Here is a 26651-nt window from a genome sequence, read left to right as displayed (position 1 = left end):
AAAACCACGTTGTTTGTGTGTGCAAGGGAAGCGTCTGCCGGTGATGGTTTCAATGGGAAAGTTGTCCGATAGTGGTAATGATAATGAGGGCCTGCAGGGGGAGCTAGTGATGGTGGTGGTACTGTGAGCAGCTGGTATTGGCCTGTAGGTGATGGTAGTGACATTGTCATTGCAGCGTTTATGAGCAGAAGAAGAAATATGATTGGTAAACAAAAGTCAGCTGGGAGTGGAATTGGTTACGACATGGTGGATGTTAGCGGCTAAAATCTTGCTACCAAGAGAGTTCGGATGAAACCATCCGGCTGGTAAAAAGACGGGCGATTCCAGAATAGGTTAAAATTGTCAATAAAAGCAAAGTCAAGGTGGCCACAAGTGCGTAGGAGCCACGTGTTCAAGCTTAAAAGACGGCTGAAGCGCTCGACTCCGCGAGACAATGCCGGCAAAATGCCACTCACCCAGACCGACAGACCGCAGGTTCTTAACAAGGCAAAGAGGGCGTGAAAGTCTCTCTTCGTCTGCTCAGACTGTCGGCGTATTGTCTCGTTTGTCCCTACGTGAACGATGAGCCGGGTTATGGATGATGGCAGAGAGTCAAGAACACCCGGCAGGATGTTAACTATGTCCATGACTTTTGCTCCGGGAAAACAGCGGGTGACGGAGCCGGGATAGTGAGTACGTCTAATGGTGCTGTCGCCAATTATAACGGTGGTCGGTGGGTGACGTGAGGAAGGAACGCCAAGGGACTCACCGCCGGCGGGAGATTCACGACCCCACTGTCCAGGATGGCTCCGCCGAGGCCGAGTGACGACGGTGATGACACCGGTGAGTGTCGCCGATGATGCTGGTGATGTCGACCACTCGTGTACCGGGACACCGCGTCCCGGAGCAGCCCGACGTGTGAGTGGACGGCCGGGTCACCGGCGGACCCGCCCAACATGGGGTTCCCGGCCGAGGTCGTCGCCGTGGGTGGCGGGGAATCCGAGGGAGCCCCTGGGAGCACAGCCCCAGCGTCGGACGCAGCAGTCGGTGTCTCCGACTGCTGTAGTGCAGTGATGGGAACAGGAGACTAACTCGCCAGGGCGGCGAACCGATTCCCCAGGACCAGTTGGGGGCGGTGGGGTGGCTCCCCGGCCCTCCGGCCGCGGGACACCACCTCGACCCAGGTGTCACTCTGCAGCGGTGTTGAGCAGGATGGTCCCGGGCAGGCAATCGGATCCCACCTCGCCGTGTCCGAGAGGCCAGCCGCCTCAGCCGTCATTGTCGCCGACAGGATTTCACGAGCGTGCCTCCTCATGACCACCGCGGAGAGTTCGGGGAAACGGGTCGCGAAGCAAGAGATGACCGATTCCTTCTCATGGAGCTCCTCTGAGAGACGACGAATGTCCCTTCTTAGGTCAGAAATTGTTTTATTTGCCTTCTCCAGCAGGCCATTGTGTTCGTCGCTGTCGTCTGAAGGCATTTTAATACACTAGCACCAAGCTAGCCCCAAGCTAGCCTGTTTCCGTCGCAAGCTAGCTGTATGCTAGTCCGCGAGATCAAGCGACCCAGAGATTCACAAAAATTTAAAAAATAAATAAATGAATAATAATAATTAAAAATAAGATAAAAATAGTCCCCCCCCCCCAAAAAAAAAGTAAAAACGCAACGCGCAGGTGAGGTAGACTCGAGGGAAAAAGTGCAGAAGTGCAATCGTTACCATCCACGTCCGTGATTAATCAGATGATTAATAAAAATCATATTTAATGAATGAAATAACATATTTTGGGACCCTTAATGCTTACAACAATAAAGATAAGAATAACAGCCATGAATTTGACTGTTTTACAATATTTTATTCTTTAGTGTTGATTTATCTGTCCAACAGAGAGAAAAATCAGCAATAATCTGCATCAGCCAATTTTTGTCGATTTTAAATGATTAATTCAGATTAATTTTTATGCAGTGCATTCAATTAAAAAAAAAAATTCCAACATATGCAGTGTTATCCTCACTTTAACTGTCCAAACGGTTTTGTGGCTCCCAGTGTTTTTTTTTTCCTTTTGTGGGAAATAGTCCAAATGGTTCTTTCCGTATTTAAGATTGCCGACCCATGCTTGTCTTTTTGCTTACTTCACATAACTTTTTGTGCAGAACCTTTGCTCCAACTTTTCCAAGGAACAATTAGAATTCAAGGGGTCTAATCTTGCTCCTGATTAAGTGTACAGTATATTCATGAGCTCTACCTCTGCCAAGTCAAAATGCTGTTTTCAAGTGGTCGACGACGCGTGTTCGTTAAGTAAATAAAGGCAATCAACACCTTTTGTAAAATGCTAGTAATTGTGTTTCTATGTTTTCAAAGTTGACTTTCTGGCCTTTTAATGAGAGGCCTGTCCCAAGTGGGGCCCGTGTTGTGGCTGAAAAGGGGGCTAATTAAGTGGCAATTAAGCAACTCTGTCTGCCAGCAAGCGAAACAGCCCGTTGCCGTTGCCCTCGTTAGTTCCCAAGAGGAGAAACAAAACTAGGAAGTAATCAAGTACAAATATTTTGTTACTCAACAAAAGCATTTTTTTTTCTTCTTTTCACTACAAGCATAATAAAACTATTTTGTGAGCAAAGAAGTTTTTATTTTGTTTTGCCAAGTTATTAATACTGGTATTATACACAATTGACAGTAAAAAAAAAACATTCTTGCGCTTGAAATTTAATACATTTCCGACCGAGTATGTACTCTTATTACAGTTTTTCTTAAGTTACAGGTGTCGAATTAGTGCTACTTTTGGAGTCTTTTTCACACAAATATTTATACAACTTTCACCACATCTGGTACAGTCATTTTTCCATTTAGGCCTGGATATAATTATTTCAAAGTCTGGACTTTTTTATATCTCTGTTAGGAGCTGAATTCGTGTTTATTACGAAATGGATGCATGGGCCACTTTATTTTGTTACACAAGTATCCGTACTTCCAATTAAGTACAGAGTGTGAGAACTTTTGCCACCTATATTAAAAGATAAAACTTCAATTTTTGAATACATCCATCTGCACTTGTTTTTACTTAGTGATTAAATAATTTAATTCAGTTCTTCTACTTATAAAAGGAGTATCTTTACTTCTACTTAAATACAGAATGTGAATACTTTTACCACTTATTGTAAAACAAAACAAAACTATATATGTATGTAAGTATCTATCTATCTATCTATCTATCTATCTATCTATCTATCTATCTATCTATCTATATCTATACACACTCATACACATACACATACACACGGATGGTGCACACACAGTTATAAGTTGTAATTAGCACAGAGTGTTTGTATTTCAACTTGAGTACAGTGTGAGTGAAATTCACTTTGAGATTCAAGTACATTTCAGAACCTGTGCTTTTTTAGCTCAAATACAGAAGTTGAATCGGCACTTTTGCACTTTTACCAGAGTACTTACTTACACAAGTATCTGTAGACAACCTCTACTTAGAATGTGAGGTGAGTACTTTTGCCAGCTTGGGTGACATTTTTTTTTTACTTTTGTCATGAAGTATATTTCATAGTCTGTTCTTTCTTACTTACACCCAGGTAAACATATTCAAACTGGACGTTTTACTTTTCCCAGATCATTTTTTGTTTAATAGAAGTATCTGTACTTCTACTTAAGTACTGATTGTGAGTACTTTAGTCACCTGCAGAAAGGTGATTCTTTCTTTTATATTTGCAAGGAATGAAAGGCAGGACATTGATCTGTGTTGAGATGACGGATGGTCGGCGAGGAGGTCAAAAGAGGACGCCGATTGCAGGAAGGAATGTGGCAGAGCAATGCATGAGTTGCATGTTGGCTCTAAAGTGGGATACATATGAGGCCTAACGCCAGCTGACAGGCCGTGTGATGTTTTCCTATCTTTCATTATCAGGCGGCAGGCCGGCCACCAGACATTACCTGTTGATGTCCGAGCGGGCCGGCCGGCTGATGGACAGATGGATGGGATGCTTGATGAGCGTCTGGCAGGTGCTTTGTCAGTGCGCCAGGCAATCTAACGCCGGCGGGGTCGAGCAGCAGAGGGGAGAAAGAAAGAAAGCACTCAGGCTCCGGGGGACAGCGCAATCGAATCAACGCTGGCGCTAAACGAGGCGGCGTGAGCGAGCTTTGATCACCGCAAACGGCAGCCGGTGTCACTCCAATATCAGCTGCCTCTAATTTAGAAGAATGCCCAAAGAGGAGGTCAATCTCCTCGCTCATATGCGATGACTGATAGATCCAATACCTCTGCAATCAGATAAAACTTTGACAAATGGCCCCGCGCCGGCCCGAGCCTGGGCAGGCCTCTGCCGCCGCGTCGGCGGCCGGCCGCGTCCCTCCATCCCATCGCCCCGACGGTGGCGTTGATCAATGGGGGCCGCGGTCCTGACGCGCAGGCTGCGAGACGGTGCGCTCGGCCCGACGTGGCATGATGAAAGGGCCCTGAGGATATTGCTTTCTCACAGCCAAAAGCAGAAAAACTTGATGAAACTGAGGCGACACTTTGGGACGCGTCACAACACGCCGGGTGACCACAACCTGCATTCACACACAGTGGATATGATTCCGTAAAATAGTCTCTTCAGTGAACCCCGTTTATTGTGGGGCATATGTTCCAGACCCACCTGTGATAGGTGAAACCACATCCTTAAAGAGTCTACATTAAAAATGTTTTATATAGTTCTCCAATACGCTTTAAACAAATTCAAACTCATTGAAACACACTTTTAAAAGTATTCCTAGTTCTCACTGGATAGCTGTCAAGAAATGGGAGACTATCATATAACATCACCTTAAAATGAAATGAAGACTCTTGCACAGTTCTCCAAATAAGAGGCGAAGCGTGCTTGCTTCAAGCTGTTTTTCACACCCACAAGCAAAAAAATGAAACAACCATCTCATCCATTTTGTGTAGCCCTTCTCATCTCTAAGGTTGTGGTTTAATGGGATCCTATTCCATTAGCTGGGTACACTCTGAACCCGCCAGCCAATCGCAGGGCCCATACAGACAAACAACTCACATTCACACCTAGGGGCAATTTATAGTCTTCAGTTAACCCAAGAAGCACATTTTTGAAATGTGGGAGAAAACCCATGAAAGCACCAAGAGAACATCCACACTCCACAGAGGCCGGATTCAGACCCTCGTTTGAAGACTTTAAGTCTGAAATTCTTTCCAATGATGTCATCTATTTTTTCATGTTGTCATAACATCCCAGATTGATCAAAAAGTTGTTTTTGCTCTCCTGCTGTGCCGAGGGAAAATGCCGTTATTATGGACCAGCTACCTGCGGCAACAGAACCCCCCGCCGCCTGAAACGTACTCATTCATGCATGATGTATATATGTATCTATTGATCTCCTCATTTGCATGAGTGCCAAAATGTAAACAAACGTACACAACATTAACACTCTGAGGGCCGTGCTGACTGCTCCTTTCCACCTCACTGCCTTTGCTCGTCTAATTTTCTCATTTCCAAATTCATCTTTTAAAATCCAATATTCTGTTGACATCAAATTATACCTTTTGATTCTATCATAGAACCTTTTGGCTAACTGAAATGCATAAACTTTTTTTTTCAAATATCCTTGTTATTTACTGTATTCAATTATATAATTTGGGTGCAATCGGTTTGATTCGAGACGAAACAACATTTTTACATTTTCTACCAGATTCTACTGGAATATGCATGGTCGAAAATACAAGTTAATGGTTGTTTTATACTAATGAGAAGAACTGATGTTAGTTTAAGACCATGTGTGGTAAAAAAAAATTAAAAAAAAAAAAAGCAAAAAAACATGATAAATCTTTAAAATGATCTTAAAAATGGCAAATTATGAGCAATATTGAACGGTAGTGAAAATCCAACAAGGCCCAATTGTTAAAATATTCTTCTTCCACTTCTGTTGGTGAGGTTACATATACAGAGGCTGTGTACATGTGTAGGTGCGCGTGCGGGGGTGTGCGTGTATGTGTGTGTGTATGGCAAGTTGGCAACATGTCACAAGTTTAAGCTCTTTAAATCCATGAAGAGCTTTTAAATTCCACTTGATCTTGTTCTCAACTTTTTAAATAAAGTTGTGCCATCACATTAGTACCACTGGAGGCATTTTGACATGTCATTAGTGAGGTTTTTAATATGGTTGACGCAAAATCATATCGTTGGACTGAACAACAGACTGTAAATTTCACTTAGCTTTGTGTATCGAGTTTGCTTTCAAATATGACTTTGAGAACATAATTTCATTGACTTCACCTTGACCTCTGTAGAACTTACGTTCCTTATGTCTAGTAGGTACGACCATTCCTTTGCCGTTTCACTATTTCACTCGTTACACTCTAAAAACTAAAAGTGCATATTCCTGCAGGAAACCTGTGCAAATGTGGTGGTGACAGACGGTTCTCACGACCGCAAGTGCTCTTATGAACATGAATAGGTTGTTCTGCAAAAATACACATCTTCAGTACATGACTTGGACTCTTTTCGTTTCAAAATCCCCCATGACTCTTTAAAGACCAATAGGTGCATTTTTCTGCAGGATCTTGTAAAAGGTGATGGAAACACAGACAGTTCTCAGGACTCTTTCAAACTCTCTCTTGAACACGTTTTCCACTGTCCCAAAAAAATACATATTTCTACACGACTTGGACTGTTTTACTGTTTCGAGATCTCCCAAATGACCCCTCAAAGACCAACAGGTGCCTGTTTCTGTGAGGCATTGGCTACATGTACATGTCGTCAATATTCAGGTTAAGGTCAAAATTCCAATTTCTGAAACAACCTGTTTACATGTGCGTGAGCCGACAGAGTTACTTCCACATTTGAATAACCCGATTTAAGCGGCGACACACGGACGCTGCGACGCAAATAGACATCTGCTTCTTACTTGTTATCGTCAATAAAACACAATATGTCCATGTCACTCAACGCGCGAATGAAGCAGACGGTTTCCTCCTCGCTCCAAAAGTGTGGTGTTGCACTGACTCTAGCTTTCGCCATTTTTGTTTATCACTTAACGTCTATTTCCGGTGGGTTGCACACCAAACAGCGTACATCCAAGCAATTCCTGCACTACAAAGACCAAGATTCCTTGCGGTTGCGCATGCACAGAAATACCCGTGCAATCATCGTATTCTGATTGGTGTACATGCGTACATATTCGGATTAGAAAAGGAGTAACCCAGGAGTATTTGGAATTTTAAAAACCCAAGTAGGGGTATATACGGGTTAGTGTGCGTGTTTACATAGCTTTTAAAAAGCCGAATACTATCAACATTCAGATTTTAACAGGGTTATTGAATGCATGTAAACGTAGTCAGTGTAAAAATTTGGATGGAACACAGGCAGTTCTGTGGGCTGTTTCAAGCTCCCTCCTTAACCCAAATGCACACATTTGTGCCATGCACAGTTTCAAGATTCCCACTAAATTACTTAGTATCTACACACCGGTACATCTAAAATGTATTTTAGTAGACACAGGTTCAAATTTTACACTTTATAGCACAAGCACAAAAGAACTACATTTTGAAATAATTTCTTGTGTGTGTGTGTGTGTGTGTGTGTGCGTGTTGTAAATGAATTTCAGGGTGAAATAATAACATTAAAGGTATTTTCAAAATTTGATCCGAATAGTATGTCAGGGTTGAAAATATTATGTGACTTAAAACATTTCCTGTGCAGTGATTTTTATTTCCGTTACTTGCCATTGGGTAAACTAAAACAAAACAACAACAAAAAACAGACAAAGCTTCCACTGCATTCAATTGAGAGCAAAAAGTGCCAGTCAGGCCGATCAATCATGTTGTTGTTTTCCTCAACCACAACATCTGCTCTTGCAGACGTCCTGCTGGACCACTGTGTGTGTGAGTGAGGAGGGAATCTGAGGACTTTGATCTTCACACACTCACAAATATACTAGCAATGATCGCATGAACACACGCACGCAGACACACACATCCTGTCATCAACAGTCCATACGGGCCTGATGATGTCATTTAGTTCTGCTGTGCCTGTTTTTCCTTTGTTATAAATAACAACAGGCCACCTGGTCTATGTGTGTGTGCGTGTGCGCGCGTGTGTGTCGAGGCCCTAATGATCCCTCAGGCTAGCCGGGCTGAGCTATAAGCCACAAAGCAGAGCACATGCATTCTGACCTAATGGGACAATGGAGGATTTGTATTTGTGCGTTGGTGTGTGTGTGTGTGGGTGGGTGTGCATATGTGTGTCATATTTCAAGGTTTTTGTGATTGTATGCATGGAAGGAAGGAAGGAAGGGAAGAAGGTGTTTTCATGTGCACACGTGTGCTGCCTGCCCATGACCAGTGGGGGTGTGCGTGCTTGTGTGTGTGTTAATAGGCCGATGGAGGATTGCATGGAGGACTGACGCTGGCATAGATGGATGGTCCAGGACAGAAAGTGTGCTGACAACCAGTGAATACGGGCCATCGTTGCAGAAAGGTCAACACACACACACACACACACACACACACACAACATAGATGCACACACTACACACAACACGCTACACTAATGTCAGGAGAGTAGGAAGAAAAAAGGAGGTGAGAAATGTGTGTCTCCACATTTACGTGACTTTGAAACTTTTGATCGCATGTTGAAAACACGTGTACTGTTTATTTAAGAAAGTGACTCAAAAGAACTTGTTAGGATTAAGAACTTTAAGCAACTGATGTACAGTGGAGAGGATATTTAGAGACTGCAGAATTTGGCCAAACAAATGTAAAAAAGGCCGCTAATTACCACAAAGACCTTTTCAATTTGATGTGACGCGTCTTTGTTGCAAAAGACTTGAGATACGAATTCTTTTTGGTGGCCGTGAACTCCAGTCACTTCACAATAAGCAGCACATTGGTTTCCAGATGTTTGTTGCCATACACAGTTCAAGTTAAAACAAAGAGAAGTACACCTTGCACAGCTATGTTCTAGCGGTGGTGCCCGTGGAAGTAGCTCAAAGTTGGTAGACGGAAATGCTAACGGAAGCCCGTTTGAAATAATAGGCGGACCAGCTTATAGGCGATTACTATTTGGTCCGGCCGGACAAAAAGGCGACTAGACGGACGGTGGAAGGGTACCTCGGCTGCAGGCGATAAACGAATCTGGAAATGTTAGTTAAAATGCCCAGCTCTGGAGCCTCCTTGTGATCACAAACATACCATTTTTACATGAGGCATATTAGAATAACCTTGAGTAACAAACCACATGCTGCTTCTGCTGTGGCAAAGTTGCAACAGAATAAAAGCACAGGGTTGGTAGTATGAAAGAAGCAAGGCGAGGAGTCTCACTTGTGGTCCAGCAGGTCAGATGTCCTCCAACCTCCGTGAAGGCTTTTCTCTCTTTTCTTTTCTCCTCATTTCTTTTCAGCACAAAAACACACTTTTCTGCAACGGACCGCGATTGTAATCTGAAATAAATGAAGGGGGCTAAGGTGGCGGACGGAGGGGGTTGGGGGTTCACGCCGCATTATCACCTTGGCTGAGCGCGAGGAGTTGGAAAACAACAACAAAGAAGAAAAGAAGAAGAGGAAGAAGAAGGTCCAGCAGGCAAATTCATCTTGTGCTGCTACAATCAATCTCTGGCCAAAAGAAATACACAATAACTAGGCAGGAAGAGGCCAAGATTAATGGGCCAGCGACATCTCCACTGACCAGCACCACCTCCTCCTCATCCTCCTCTTTCCCCTTCCCACACATACACACACATCAACACACATTGAGGCTGTGTGGTGATCTATGGCCACTGCTGACTGTTTTACAAGTGCATTAGCAGCGTTAATGAGAGCAGCCAGTCACTCAGCAAATGTATGCCAGGCCAAACTAGGCACTCACTAATCATTCAACAACACCCGTGCTGGGACCCGTCTTAAAACATGCTCTTTAGAGATACCCTGTATTTAGATACCGCACAAAATGTAAGAAAATAGTGCTTGGTAGATTATTTCTTTGTTGTGGCAATGATCTGGGGCAAAACAAAAATCTTAAACTGTTGGATAGCCTATTTATTGCCATTTTCAAAAGTGGCACATTTGTAAGGAAATGCATTTGTCGGATTGCATCCATGAAAGGTGTGCTAATTCTTCTCTGCCAAAGCCTAGTTTGCTGTTACCATTGACCCTTGTTTCCTGTTTGATGGATTGGACGACTGAAGTTTGAAGAAATAAGAGAAGACAATTTAACAATCATTTAACAATGTCCGTTCATGTATTTAACCATCAGGAGCCTCGCTGGCTTCGGCTATTCTGATTGCGACTAGTCTTAGAATATTCTTACCAGCAGGACCACGGCACTGGCAGCCAGGAACGAGGGCAACGGCATGAAATGAATCACATTTGGTTCATCAAGCCACATAAAATGATGTGGGGAGCCGGATCTGATCCCCAGGCTTTGAGTTTGACACATGTGCGCTATTGTGTTACAACACTAGTTCAAACTCAGTCATTCTTTAGCCAGCAATGCTACCTTTGGCCCCTCCCATCGAAGAGGCGGTCAGCACTCATTGGTGGAGAGCCATACATCAAAGAGAGTTTGTGTAACGAGCTACAGAACGCAAAGACGTATGGAACATGTCATGCGCCCACTTGCGATGCGTTTTGGCTAACAGATAGCATCGGCGTGTGTGACCGCTCACTTCGCTCTCCCCGTGCTCGCACCCTTTATCACACCCCATTCATACCCCCACCCGCCTTATATGTAAAAAAAAAAAAAAAAAGGGCAGAAGAGGGAGGAAAACAGACGATTCCCAGCCAGATAGAGCCCCTATATGTGTGTGTAAGTGTAATTAACAGTGAGTAAGTGCGATAATGTGCTGTTGGCGCACGCACATACACACACACGCACACACACGCACACACCCATACACACACACACATTCTGCATTGTGTACAAAGAATTAAAGAGTAATGTATTCCAAATGGGAGCGTCTGTTAGCGCTCTGTCTTAATCATGGCATGCAGGGAATGCTAACACTAACTCACTACCGCAGAAATGTGTGTTTGTGTGTGCTTGTGTGCGTGCGCGTGTGTTAGCACTCCATAGTACAGCAATCCCATACTTATTAGCAGTTTGCTATCACCAAATTCCCCTATCCTCATTCAGTTCTGTCACCTATTCGCATTTTTGTGCTCTTTCCATAATGCCCTGAAATGCCGTATGTCGAAGTGATCTCAACTGAGGAATGAAGATCTTTTTATGTTGGCGAGGAGCTATGTTTAGCCTGGGTTGTTAGCAGAAGTTGCAGAGAGTCTTCCCTACATATTTTTGGGGTGGCACATTTTATTTTTCCCAAAATCAAATAATCTGTGAAATATTTATTTGTAAGTGGAATGTTTTAAGATGAGTTTTAAAAGATATTAAAATGTTAAGAACATTTTGCGGGGCTGAGGGTGAGCAGTCATACATATTGAAAATACACTCACTAGCACCCGAAACCTGATAAAATAGATAATTTATTACAGGTAAAATTAATGACAAAATCCATGCATGTACTACAATTGTGATTTTTTAAAAAGTCCAATACATAATGCTACACTCTAAAAAGAGTTGGGTTAAAAATAACACAATTTGGGGTCAAAAATGGACCGATCCACTACTTGAATCAATTTGACCCAATTTTCTGAATTGTTTTCTTCAAAAACAACCCCAAAATTGGTAGTTTTGTACAAAACAACAGCAAAAATTGACTGTTTTGTACAAATCAATGCAAAAAGGTGGGTCAATTTGACCCAATTAGTGGATCAGGCCATTCTTGACCCAGAATTTTTAACCCAATTGCTTTTAGAGCGTACAGTCAACCTATGCTATTCATGGAGATTAGCCACCAAAACATGATTAAAATTTGCAAATACAGGTCGTAGAGACCCACTTAATTCACAAACAGTAATATCCAAATAAATTATTTAACCAGTCGTGCATCATTTATATTAAAACCTCTCTTACATCTATTTTACATCTTACATCATTATCCTTAACAATAAAATTCTTACAGATTATTTGAGTTTGGGGAAAAATTCATCTGAAGCCGAAACATACATGCATGGTAAATTTCTCAAAATGATGCAGAGAAAGTTCTGGAATGCTATTGGCAGTGCTGGAAGTTAACAGCTAATTAGTTGCTCAAGGTTAGCTGCTCAAGATAAGTACAGTAAGTGTCTAATAAAGATAGAGTCCTATGTGATATAAAAAAAAGAGAGTGTCTTTGTATCACTCTGTCATAAATACAATAACATGGCTAACAGGAAAGTAGCAGTTTTTTTCCCAGTTCTGTACAAGCAGTTTTGCTGAGGTCTCATCAAAATGAAATTTTTGAAATATATATATATATATATATATATATATATATATATATGTATGATGTGTTTTTCATTTTTTCATAGCATTTCAAACATTAAAGGCATCAAGCCTGCAAAGTTTGCTCTTCACCTGGGACGGTTCTGCCTTTGCCTGGAGAAAATGTGACAAATAAGAATAAACACGATTTGTATTTGAAAAATAGAGCGAGAGAATATGATACGTTGAAAGTAGTACTGTGAATCGATGAAGCACGCAACGGGAAAACAGCACTTGTAAAGTGCGATTACTGCCGACAACCTTTCACTTCACATGTAGCTCCGCACACACACACACGCGCACACACACACTCACACACACTTACGCTAATAGCAGAGAACATAGCAGGGTGTGGAATCTCATCAAAATATGAAACAGTGCATTGTTGGGTGCTAAAAGCATATTCACGTTTGTACCGGAAGATGTTGAGTTTGAAACATGCAAAAATGTGTCAATTATTTAAAAAAAATCTTGATAAAGACAGCATACATTGTTTGTCCTTTTAGCTTTAGTTATTTTTACGAATTATATTCATGTATTTATCCTATATTTTCTAAGTCATGCAGATGAATCATGCAATTTCATGTATACACAAAAGTAAAATTAACAGGAAATGCAGCACAAATTACGAGGAAAAGTAATCAGTTGAATAAAATCCCACATTCTATACCAAATAGTGGCAGAAATGCATTCAAATGCTTCACACAAAGAAGGTTTGGGAAAAACAACATGAATAACGTCAGCAAAAAGAACCAGATTTTTGAGGGCGCTCAAAAATTCTGTCATTTTGAAAGGTTCAACCATTTCATTCAGCCACAAAATTTTGTGTAATGCTGTTGAAAAGACACAAACATACACGCGCAAAGGCCATTAGTGCCTCGGTAGAGGTAATTACAGTTAGCACCCAAGGGTGTAACCTTCCTTCATCCCTGAATGCTTCACACCAGTTTGCCCCCAAATTAGTGTGTGAGCATGGCCGTTAGACATAAATAACTAACTTTTGTTTAAAAATAAAAGCGCAATTTTAAACATTATAATAAGTATTTTTTTCCTTTTAACTTAAACTTTTAAATCCTCAATGAGTAAATGAGCTGCTGTGAGCTGCAAAATTATGATCACAGTGAACATAGATCATTCTCATTTTATATTGAATAGCAGAGCTCGGCATTTTACTAAAAATTGAGCGTCCGTTATTCATCATCCGTCTGCAGCGTAGGTGCCCTTCTGTCATCGTCATTCGCCTTAAAAATAGTATCCGCCTATAGGCCGGTCTGCCTCTGATTTCAAATGGGCTTCCATTGGCGTTTCTAAAAAAATTTTTTTTTAAATCCAACTCCCCACATGCCTTTTGTGTGCATCGCTGGTCTGACTGGAACCTGGAAATGTAGTTGTGTGGCTTGATTAGCCGCTTGTCTGACAGGGAGCCTTTCAAAACTGCAAAACGCGTGTCCGTCATAAGCAGATAGAACTCGTCCATCACATAGACGGAATGCCCAGCGCTGCTGGACAGCATATACATTCTTGCTAAAATACTGATACATAACACTGAGCTCACTCCTTATGGTGACTGATAGGCTTTAAATGTGATCAAATAGGCCCTAAAAGGCTTAAAAAGTGATATGGAACTATGCTGAATTGAGTTGAGGAGTTGTATGAAGACAAAAGTAGTGTAATTTGTGTCCATCTTGTGGCATATGGGTGTCAAGGAATTATGTGGAAGTGAGTTAATGAAGGAGTTTCATTTAGACAAAAATAGTGCTTAGCACCATCTTGGTGTCAAGGAAACTATGCAGAAGTGAATTAAGGTGTTTCTTTTTGATTAAAAAAAATAGTTCTTTGCCACCATCGAGTAGCAGCTTGATGTCAAGGAACTATCTTGACGTGAGCGCAGCAGTTTCATTTATTTGTCTCAAGGCATCATTGTATAATATTGAGTGCACCATTGTTGTCATAGTTGTGACCAAAGAGGCCCTAAAATGTCTTTAAAGGTGGTAAACAGATACCTTGTGGTTTACTCCACGGACATGTCAATCACTTACGGGCTAATCACAGGTGCAACTTTACCGGCGGGAATCTGGACTTGCGAGGAGTCAAGAGTATCATTGTCATGTGTCCTCCTCAGCTTGTGACTTTTCTCTGTTGTGACGTGTCCACTCTGTGCCTTTTAGGACTTGTCAACATGTCTCCGCCGCTGATCGCGTCAAAGTGTCATCTTCAATCTGGCGGCTCGGCTCGGCGGTCTCTGCCACTTGAACACTCCTTTGACGTCCCCTGGCGACGGCGGTGCCGAGGCTGACGGAACGTAAGGTGACAGCATGCTGAGTGTGTGTGTGTGTGTGTGTGTGAGTGTTAGTGGACAGTGCTAACTACGTCAGCATGGCGCCTCGGACTGAGCACAGCGGGGTGTCGTCAAAGTGACATTGGGTCGTGGAGAGTGGGGGTAGTTCTCTTTGAAGTTATGTAATGTTCCTGTTTTTGTTCCCTTAGGTTTGGGTTTCAAAATATTTGTTTCAAAATATGGTTAGGGTTTGAAATTAGGTCTTTAAACTAGGGTTAGGGCTTCTAAAAATGGTTCCATATTAGGATTAGGGTTTGAAATTGGGGTTTTAAACTTGGGTTAGGATTTCGGGTCACAATTTACAACAGTGGCTATAAAATAATGTGTGGGTTTGCATTCACGTTTTAAGAAATCAAAGTCAAGCGATTTAATCAGAATACTGTCCCAGACTAAATGCATGTTTGCATCTGTAGAAGAGCGAGTGAGCCAGCTGTTTGTGTGGGGCGGCATGGCTCAGTGGTATAGTGGCCCAACCCAGAGATTGTGGGATCGCTCCTCGGCCATTGTGACCATGTCGAAATATCCTTGAGCAAGATACTGAACCCCCAGTTGCTTCTGATGCTGCGTCATCAGTCAGTGAATGTGAACTCAGTGTGAAGCGCTTTGAGGGCCTTAATAGGTGGAAAAGCGCTATACAAGTGACAGCCATTTGCCATTTACCATTTGTTAAAAATCATTACCAAGCAACGCGCCGCGCCACACGTGAGCAAATCATTTGTATGGATTTCACAATCGACATAGATGAAATAAAAAGAAAGGATTGTTGTGAGCGGCGCTTTCAGACAAACTCCAAAGCCACCAGCATGAGTCAGCAACCGCGCTGTCAGCCTCGGAGCACGGAAGCAAATGTGAATCAAAATGTGCAATTCGATGTCACACCTTCAAGTGGCCTCTGGAGTAGGAAGGAGAAAAGATGCTTAAATCTATGGGAGGATACGTGCACCGCCAGATTTGAAAATTTCCCCACTGTGGGATCAATACAGGCATTCTTATCTTAGATTTGACAGGGAATACCCTCATTTCAAGGTTGCTCCATCCAGATTGCGTACATTTCATGAAGGTGCGTAAGTGACACACTGAAGTTTACGGCAGGTTCTGACCAGCTAAAAAAAGTATGTAGATGCGTACCTTTTCTGACTTCAGCACACAGGAGAATGTGTTAGAGTTTGGCATTCCGTCTGACCGACAGACCAATCCGTCTCTCAGTCTAAGACGGACACCTGTTTTGTTGACATTAGATGATACATGGCAAACTTAAAAAAAAAAAAAAGAAAAGCCGGACTAAGCATAGACGGAAGTGGATTTTGATCCGTCTGTGTATTCAGAACTAAGTTGGTTAAGTCCGAACGGACATCACAGTCCATTATTTACAGACGTCCGTTTTGCTGAAGAGAGACGGAAACACGAGCCAGACTGCACTGACTGTATGTACAGTAGGTGGCGGTACGCACCAAAGAGAGAATCTTCCTCAGGATGAGTTTGTTTCGGCTTGAAAAATAGATGGCTTGACGGACAGCGGACGGGTACGGAGGATGCTGACGGCTGACGAATGACAGACCGTCAAACTTTAGTAAAATGCCCACCTCTGGTGTCAGTTGGTATTTTGGTTTGTTCATTCATCATTGGTCACTTTACCATGCATCCTACTGCCCCTCATAGGACTGGAGTTGAACAACATCACTTTTTTTTTTTTAAATAAAACAAGTCAGGCAGAAATATTTCGACTTGTTCGGCCTTGGCGAACGTCTACACTCCACTGAATGACCGTCCTGTTGCCCCTAACTTTTTTCAAGTTTTGGATTGCAGGATGGGATTGAGATGAAATCCAGTCCGTCACTACTTCAGGGCTTTTAATTTGGAAGGTTGATTTGGGCACGTACAAGTGCAAAGCAACAAACATGAAAGTCACAAGATCTGACAGTCCGTATAAAAGAACTTTCTTCGGGCAGCACAGCTCGGCTCTGTTTCGGCTCGCTCCATCCGTCACCGTGTGTATTCACAGCTGCTCTGCTGGGCTTCCCACTAAATTAACAAGCTTTAAAAACAAGCTTGACTTTTGATTTCCTGCCCTGGCTTTGCTTCGTGTTCATGTCTGGGAATTGTCCTCATGCTTCCATGCGTCTCATGTTTGGCCTGTAAGTCGTATTCCTCATGGACTGTTCCACTATACCTGCTAGTAATTGGATGTTGCTGCTTTTATGTGTGTGTGTGTGTGTGGGGGGGGGGGGGGGGGGGGGTCTGTGGGGTGTGTTGGGGTGTGTGTGTGTTAGGTTGGGAGGGAGTGATTGATTGATGAGGCGTCCCTTGTCCATTTATTTCCCGCCTATTCGGAGCTGGTTAAATTTTGGAAAAATGAGAGCATGCAGGAAAAAAGAGAGATGGCTGCAGATTACACTGAGGTGAGCTCGTACATCTCAAAACCACGAAGCTGCCGTGAATTGTCTGTGAACATTAAGTTATCTAAATGAAAATCAATAGTGTGTGCGTGCGTGCGTGCGAGTGTGCATGTGTGGTCAGTGCACAAGGACAGTGGCCAGTATAGAAGGGCAAGCAATGCTCTTGTACCAGTAGGGGATTGGTAGATGTATTGTGTATTTTTGATACTTTTCCCCCTCCCACATGCTTTAAACATACATCAACTTATTAAACACACATACACTTATGAATCATATTACATAACTAACAAACAATACAAATGACCATAGGGGCTAATAACTCAAATTGGTGTCGCTGTGTATAATTATCCCTTAAAACAACGGGAAACTGAACATAAACAGTGGAGCTACACCTGTAGCCAGATGATATAACAATACTCACTGGCATATGTTCTTTGTCCTCTGCGAAGAATGACTAATATTAGTGCGGCTTACTGAGGAGTAACTTTTGACTGTCTTCTTCATTTAGCCAGATCTGTAGCAGCTGTCTGTAGCAATAAATGTGTTTCGATTAATGGCATTTCGACTCATTTCAATGGGAAAGATGATTTGAGATATGGGTGTTTTACATTACGAGAGACCACTGTATAATCAAACACTAAAACATTCGCCCAAACAATCTATTCAATTAGCTTAATGCTGGCATATAATGTGAAATGCCATTGACAGGCTAATGGAAAGTATCACAAACGCTAGGGTAATTCTATACCTTTAAACATCTGTTACTCCGATAAACACGGCACAGCAACGCATACAAACAGAGTAAACAATACTTAAAGCCATATATTCTTGCTGCTCTGTGGGAACGAGGGCTAGGCTAAAATGAAGTCATTCAAACGTTTTGTGAAACATCAAGTCACATTTGTCCTGAAAATGTTGAATTATACAATTTGAGAGTATTTCTATACATAATGTCACACTTTCTAACCTTTATGAAGCAGTTGTAATCCCAGTCAAGCCCACAGGAAGTGATCCTTTTTCTACCTACACAATGAAAATGATGCTGACTCATTTGCATATTATCATATGCGTGCAAGTCCCAGCGCAGCTCCCACATCATTCCGGTTCGGCGGCCACTGGAGAAATCTTTTCAGCGTTCACGCTCGAGCAGCAACTCACTTGTCAGCGCTTGTAGGATCATCCCATCACGCTGGCAATTATCCCGACCCTAGAGCAACCGCCGCAACGATCCGGTCTCGTCGGGTCGGCAAACCTCGCCGAGACGTTGGTGGTGTCAAGTGTCCTTGGGTCGCCTGAAAGGTGCTATATAAATCCAACTTTTTGAAATTACTAAATTGACATTTTCATGGCTTTTCTTATCCAAATGTATCCAATTTGTACCACGTATACTAGACAGATGCAGAACTTCACATTTTACAGATGGATGATACTAAATTGCAAGCATTCTGAGTTTTTGTCATTATGTGTGGGCAGAGCATGGTGGCAAAGTTTGATAACTGGACCTAAAACCAAAAACGGTTGAGCCCCAATATTTTTTTTTCCAGCCCCGAAAACCACTTTCACTTAACAAAATGAAATTTCGTGAAACCGCAACTGAGTTCCCGTCTGCATTATTTAAATGAGTCACGTGGTCCCAGTTGGTCCTAGCCAGCCAAACGGTGTCGAGAACGGTGTTAACCTGTACCACGTCATACGTAGGCGCCGCACTCCTGACACGCGGCTGCGTAAGGAAAACAAATAAAACAGTGTTGTGTACCTTGCGGTTCCACAGACGGATGTGGGACATGTGCTCGGTATTGTTTTTATTTCTCCAATCACCACGCCGTGCGTGTGTGTGTTAGTTGTTTTTGTTTGACATTTTTTTTCTTTTATTTGGCGTCTTCTCGTGTGGTGCCTTTGTTTAACGTGAAGATTACGTTCTCGACGCTGATTGGCAGTCGCCAACGAGGGACGGACTTGGACCACATGGGTGGTTTAAATATGCAGATGGGGACTCTGTGGTGGTTAGGTGATGCCCAGCTCTGTTCATAGGCATGTCTATCGGAAGTAGACCCACCAAAAAATTCTCAAGTCATCATATCAGAAGAGACACACAAAATCGGCAATCTTGGTTTGAAGCAGCCATTTCCGGTTTATTTTTGGCCAGTTTAAAGACAAACTCCTTCTTGGGATTTTTCAGATTGCTACCAAATTTGAAATACCTACTAGACAGACAAATCTAAATTTGAAAGATGGACAGTGTTAAATTGTGAGGAGTCTGTATTGTTGTCATTATTTGTGAAGAGTGCATGGCAGCCAAGTTTGATGACTCACTTTAACACTAAAAAACAACAAAAGAAAAAAAAATGCTAACGCCACAAAGATTTATTTCAAAAGCTCTGCCCATAGATTCAGTCATAGGTCCCCCATTCTGGCAGAAATGGATGGATCAAGAATATTAGTAGTAGTTCTAATTAAATCATTGTGCCGTGGCATGTAGAGACATGTGTTTAGCCTCACAGGCAAAAGGTTCTGAGCTCTGGCCTTCCTGTGTAGAGCACATGGTGTACCCCACCTCTGGTAAACACCGAGGTGAAGCATGTACTTAAGGTAGGATACAAATGTTCTGCCGCTCCTCGCCTGCTTTGAGGAAGACATAGTGACTATTGCACTCGCCAGTTGCACCTTGTAATGTTCTCCTGTTGGATGGCGAGGGAAAAGGGAAGAATGAGAATTTCTCCATTGCTGAGGCAGTCAGGCAGAGCGGGAGAATAAATCAGATGCTCTCTGGTGACCAAACCGCGCTAACCCCCCACCCCATCTTGGGAATAGCCCACACAGATCCAGTGAGAATGTGGGAGGAGGAGACAGAATAACATGTGCCTACCTGCGCTCATTTCATGCCACGCAAACTCGACCCTCCAATGACCAGACGCACCAAAGTGGTCATTATGTGGTGAACCTGAGGGACGACAAGGGCGGGTTGCGGGTGGGGGAGTAGAGGACCAGGCACAAACCACCACATTACCACATTCAGCAGCATGAAAAGAGCTTATTATTATGTGATGAGAACGATCATGAGCTTTTGCTCACATAATCAAGCAGAATATTTTTCTTTTTTATTGAATGTAGTCGATTGCTGCCCTGTGATTGGCTGGCAACCAGTCCAGGGTGTGCCTCGCCTACTGCCCGAAGACAGCTGGGATAGACTGCAGCACCCCCACGACCCTCGTGAGGATATAGATAATGGATGGATAATGGATGGATGGATAATAGATTGTGTCCGTAATGAAATGGCCAGTGATTGCAATTTTTTTCCCGGGTACAACCAACATCCTCAGCTACCGTTTTTCATCCCACAAATGCAGGTTCCATGCAAATGTGTAGTAAGTCACTAAAGCCACCTAGCAAACACAAATTTCCTTACTTTTTGTGCTATGTTGGGAAGATTCTGACTTAGTTATGGCAGCATGCGTGCACAGTGTACCTCACAATATTTGTATATGATATTTACACAGCATGTGTGTGAATTTTCCTAACCTCATGATGCAACTCCAAGATACACCAAACACACAGCAAGTTGCAGGAAGTTGCATTTTCAAAGGCTTTAGCGTTACCATAGAGTCGACATATATTAGGTTGGCCTGTTGGTCTATCCGAGCCATTTAAAGAACTCTTACTAACGGGAATAATTGAAGTAATACGATGTACTTGTCAGACAAACCACCAAAGAACATCTAAGCTTTTACAAAAACGGTTTTATTTGGATTCAGATATAAACTTTCATCGCCGAGAGGCGATGAACACACTGGACTGGTTGCCTATAGACAGACAACCATTCACACTTACACTTATGGACAATTTCGGAAAGGAAAGGCGGCTTTATTTATATTGCACATTTTATATAACATTTAAAAGCATTTATAAACAAAAGAGTTAAAGCCATTAAAAAGCAAAGTAAATAAAAACAAAGCTAATTAAAATCACAAACAGAACGTACTGTGCAAGAACGAGATTTTGGAAAACATGATTTTAAAAATGCTTTGAAAGACCTTAATCATAGCTAACGGTGAATAAAAGCATTTACACTTTGGACTGAATTCACATCTGTTGGCATCTTATTGTAGTTGCGTGCACCATAACATCTAAATGCTGCTTCACCAAGTTTGGTTTGAACTCTGAGCTCCACTGGGTTTACAGTATATCTCATCCAATTTAGAGTCTTCAGTCTTTTGATATGTTGAAGTGGGCATTAGTAGAGATGTCCACATAAATTATGATGCCAATTGATTGCCGTTTTTGGACGTTACAAGCAATAAAAGTACAATGATTTCCAATGGAGGGTTTGGAATCGGCTCCTCCGGCCAAACATGGATAGAACGCTAGGGGGTGCGGTCATTCTCCTCATTAACAAGGGGCGTTATTCATGGAGTTACTTATTTACTAATTTCTCCAAAATGAATGGATAAAAGAGAAAATGGAAACTCTTTTCATTTTCCTGATCAAAAAATATATAAAATTAACTTGTTAGTGAATACGTGGCCATCCCGGCCCCACCGTCCCTTTAACTTTAATATTGAGAAAAATATATGTTATATACTGTACACATAAAAAATAAATATCATCTTAACTGTAGTATGGTAACCACTTAAAAAAAACTCAGTTGAAGGCCTAATACAAAGTCAAATGTGCTGCATATCATTTTTAATTTAGGATTTTCGGGGTCTTTTTTTTTTTTTTTTTAAGAAACAAAGTAAAGCGATGTTAATCTTAAAAGCAAAATAATGAGAACAATAATCACAAAACGAACTTCAAAATTGAATACATTTCATAGTATACATACTGTATATAAAATTATCAAAAAGTAAAAACAAAAGCAACTGAGTTTTGATAGCGTGACGGGTTTGTGTTGCAAACAACCTCCCAAACCCCCAAGAAAAAGTTCATGAATACTGAGCTGATTTCTTGTCATCAGGTTTTGCTGCGTTCACCTTGCACACTGAATTGACAACTTCTCACCACATTTTGAAAAAGGTAAACATCACTTTTGAGATGCTTTTTTGTCGTATAAAGGACGATTATTGTTTGCTGCATTTCATTTGTTGCCGTTTCCCGGCATTCACTGGCTTGTTGACTTGATTGGAGCCAATGAGTGACTTGTTCCCGAAAGAGGGATGAAAGGTACAGCTGGCCCACAGGATGCCTTTAGTAATCCTCCCAATGATGTCTGTGACCACTGACGCTTACCAGACCTACACACACACAAACACACAAACACACACACACACACACACACGTAGACAAAATCCATTTTTATTGTATTTGGGTCTGCAGCCGTGTGTTTCCTGGCCTCAAACACACACACACAGACACACACACGGACTTGAAAACCAAAATCCATATTATCGAGCGGCTGGTGTCACCACAATTATTCTTTTGAAACAGCCATTGAAAACAAATTACATCTGCACTGCTTTTCTTTTTTTTTTTTTTTTTGCTCCATCGCTCCGCTGGGTCAGCAACGCTCAGCTGGCCGCTCCTTTGCAGTGTTAGCGACCAGACGCTAACGACCGCTCGGTCCGTTTGGATGTCAGCGCATGGGTGAAGTTGTGCGGTTCTGGAAGAAGAAACAAGAGATCTGATATAAGTTGTTAAGAGGAAGAAAGGAGTCATAAAGGTTGACCTTTCTGTATTATCATGGAAGTAAAATGTACTTTTGGCTAATGTGTCACTGCAGGACAGTTTAAAATCATTTCATTTGTTTTAAAGTTTTCAATTTTCATGCAAATGGGAAATATCAGTCGACTGATTTTATAATGAATGATTTTATTTGAGAAAATACTGAAGTAAAAATTTAGACTGCACCTCACACCTTTTCCTTCTGTCCCTGCTGCAACACACCTGATTCAAAGATTATGATCGTTATCAAGCTTCTTCAGAGCTTGCTGATGAGCTGATCATTTGAAACAGGTGCATTGCATCACGGACAGATGGAAAATAGGCAGGCCAGCGGCCCCTGAGGACCAAGTTTGGACACCCCTGGGATGGATGGATGGATGGATGGATGGATGGATGGATGGATGGATGGATGGGAGGATGGATGGATGGATGGAAGGATGGATGAATGGATGGATGGATGAATGGATGGATGAATGGTTAGATAAATGCTATACTTACTAATATAGTAAAAGTATAAGTAATGATTCAATGCCTTTACTTATAAATACATGTACATAGATGGATGGATGGATGGATGGATGGATGGATGGATGGATGGATGGATGGATGGATGGATGGATGGATGGATGGATAGATAGATAGATAGATAGATAGATAGATAGATAGATAGATAGATAGATAGATAGATAGATAGATAGATAGATAGATAGATAGATAGATAGATAGATAGATAGATAGATAGATAGATGTGCAGTACAAGTCCACCATAGAAGCAGCATAATAAACACGTTGATGTGTGTCAATCAAAGCAGAGCATTATTGAGTGAATGATTGTGTCTGATGATGAAATAATGCTTCTTGTTGAGCGTAGGCGTTCATGGCACATGTTCAGCCGGATGATTCATGGTTTGGCCGTTTAAGTGCTCGTGTTGTTATTGATTACGGCGTGAAGCCGAGGGCAGCCTGATTACTGCGCCGCCGCCGTAACCTTGTTAGTCCATCTAACGCCATTAGCCCAGCGCGCCGGCCAATGGCGGACACCCGCCGGCAGCACGTGACCACAACAACAAATATCCACCCGACCCGCTCGGTAATGAATCCCGTCTCCGGGAGGCGGGGAGGACGCTGTCGGCTGCGCGACCGCACAAGTGGGCTCGGCCCAAAAATCTGTGCAAACGCCAAGTTTGGACTATTAAGAAAAGCAATAAGCTGCTTGACATCGACGCTCGGGCCCAAGCCTGCAGCTGCCTCATATGAAGCATTGATTTTACTGTCGCACCGCGCCACGATAACCATTCATTCTATACACACAAATCCAAACACGCACACACGTATACCCGCGCACACAAACACATGCACACAGTACACTAGCCCAGACATTTTTGAGCCGCGAAGCAAACACGCACAATTCTCCCTAACTAGCTTTTTTTCATCACTCCTTCCAGTTTTTGTTGCATTTACGTGCATAAGTAAATAATTAAGAAAAACCTTAAAGAGACGTATAGTGTTCCCTCACTTTATCGCAGTTCATCTTTCGCGTCCTTGCTACAGAATATATAGTGGAGTTTTAAACAATTGTTTTTAAAGTTTTTTTACAGAATACAGTCACGTGTAAGAATCGTTTACCTGCCTGTGAGTCTCGTTATATGCTCCAGACACACTACACAGATTGTGAACATTTTTTGTTTTTGACTTTTTTGGGGGCAAACACACGTTTGATGACTTGCCCCCAAAAACTATTTTGGTAGAGTTGCCTGGAATTTTTGAAAAATTCAGGTCCCTAAGCCAATTTCACCTAGTAATAAACTTTGGTAGTCACGTCTTTTTTGAGCAGAATCACAAAAATATCACAAGAAGCAGTGCTCGAATACACACAGGAAGTCTGCCGTTTTTACTTGAAGCGGCCAATTTAGGTTCAATTTGTCCATGTTTAGTGGTCCTCTAAAGACAAACGGCATCCAAATTTCGTCAGCCTGCTCCGGTTAAACCTCCCATACTAGAGAGAAGAATTTGACTTGTTGTTATCATATGGAGGTGGAGCAAGATTTGATGATTTGGCCCCCAAAATGATCCATTTATAGTCGCCTGGATTCAGTTTTTCAAATTCATGTCCAAAAGAGAATCTAATTGATCGCTTCTGTTCTGATCAGGGGATCACACTGCAGAAAAAGTGCAGATTGACTTTCGGTGAAGATCATTTATTTTCGGGCTGCTGCTGCTCGAGCGCGGCGGCGGCGGCGGCGGCGGCGGCGGCGGCGGCACTGGGCTCCTTGAAGGAAGCCACTCGTCAGCGTGAAAAGAACATGACCTTTAAGTTGGAATCAGCATGTTTGCTGGTGCATACGCTGTCTGTCGACGAGAAGGTTCAGTGGGCCGTCAGGAAAAGAAGAAAAGAATAGAAAGTGTAATTCACTCACAGGCTGCGTTTGTTTGAAGCATTGAACTTTAATGCCACGCGCAGGAGAAATTACATTTGTACGCTCTGAACGTTTTCCTTTTGATGTCGCACGAGCTGAGCTGCGAGAAGTGACAGCTAATGTACAAATAAACATTTATTTGCAAGACATGGAGATACACCACAGATGAAAATGAGAGGATTACCATCGACCAGGAAATTTGACTTACCACGGCGACGCAAAGTGCTACCATATTTTTGGGAAAAATTCAGCCCCGATAGCCAGTTTGACTGAGCAACATCAAATTTGGTAGGCTTGTCTATCACTAGTCAACCTAAAGAAAATCTCAAGATCCCATGCTCAAAAGGACATTGGAATTCTACCATTTTGGTTTGAACCTGACATTTTCGGGTCACCAGGCATGAAAATTCAGCCACCAAACAATGTTACTGTCTTTGGTGTTACTCTCTTTGGAACAACAAAATTTGCTATGCATGTCTTCCATAAAGTGACCCACAAAAAGTCTTAGGAAGTCATGCCTGAAAAGACAGAGGAAGTCTGCTATTTTGGTTTGAAGCAACCATTTTCAGTTAAATTTTGGACATTTCCTGGGGTCCTTCGAAAACGAACTCATCCTGCAGATTTTGTCTGATTCCTACCAAATTGGAACCAGGTTGACTACACCTGGGATGCCAAAATGCAAAACATTTTAGTTTTGTTCATTTTGTGTGGGCGGAGCATTGAGTCTGATTTGATGACTCCCCCCAAAAAACAAAAATGGCTCAACAGCATAATTTTTTGAAAAGTTCAGCCCTTGAAATCAGTTTCATTTAGCAGCTACAAATTTGGTAGTCATGTCAAATCCTGTGTAAAACCACAAAAAAAAGTCTCAAGAAGCCATGCCTAAAAAGCCATAGGAAGTCTGCCATTTTTGTTTGAAGCGCCATTCTATCTTCTGTGTGAATTATTACATAAAGTCTGAGTGAAATTAGCACACACTGAGAGGATTAAAAAAAACCCACATAAAAAAAAACCCTGTGAACGGCACTCCAAACTCTGTCTGATTGCCGTCACACAACTCCCGCCTCACGTCAGCCTTGTGAAGCGGGAGTCACGGCGTGTATCTCGACATTCCGTGCCACGCCGCGTCTCTCCGTAATTGTCGGCGAACGTCATGGCGGATTTTTGAAAAGGTTAGTGCGCTGCCAGCTGGGCCGAGGGCGCTCTTGTCGGTGTAAGAACAGACGCTCTAGGCGAACCCTTGGGCTGCCCTCGGGGCGGCGCACAAACACACATGCACCCACCTGACAAGTACACACCCACGCACACACCTACATACACGCACACACACAATCAAAGGCATACTAACACCACCCTTGTTAATGCCTGTTTATACATGCCACCTTCTGATCAATGTCATGTGGAGTTATGCCTGCTCTTTGACACACACTTATCTATTGTGCACACACACAAATGTGGCAAACATACTCACACTCTGTACTGTGAAGTACAGATACTTGTGTTAAAA

At 42.4% G+C, this 26651-nt stretch overlaps 1 long non-coding RNA gene across 2 annotated transcripts in view; it reads left to right on the top strand.

Moving 5' to 3' along the window:
- The first annotated feature begins 244 nt into the window (after positions 1-244).
- Positions 245-26651, top strand: part of LOC147149867 (uncharacterized) — a 57203-nt gene continuing 30796 nt past the window's right edge. The window contains exons 1-3 of one of the 2 annotated variants that reach the window (XR_015086198.1): positions 245-1393; positions 8353-8454; positions 14504-14637. This is a non-coding gene — a long non-coding RNA (uncharacterized LOC147149867). Of the gene's footprint in view, positions 1394-8352; positions 8455-14503; positions 14643-26651 lie in introns of both variants that reach the window. The other variant, XR_015086199.1, reaches the window with a different exon arrangement.

Source organism: Filicampus tigris, chromosome 3 (genome assembly GCF_054856515.1).
Source record: "Filicampus tigris isolate MCC_2025a chromosome 3, RoL_Ftig_1.0, whole genome shotgun sequence".
Classification (NCBI taxonomy): domain Eukaryota; kingdom Metazoa; phylum Chordata; class Actinopteri; order Syngnathiformes; family Syngnathidae; genus Filicampus; species Filicampus tigris.
This window is presented reverse-complemented; position numbering and strand designations above follow the sequence as displayed.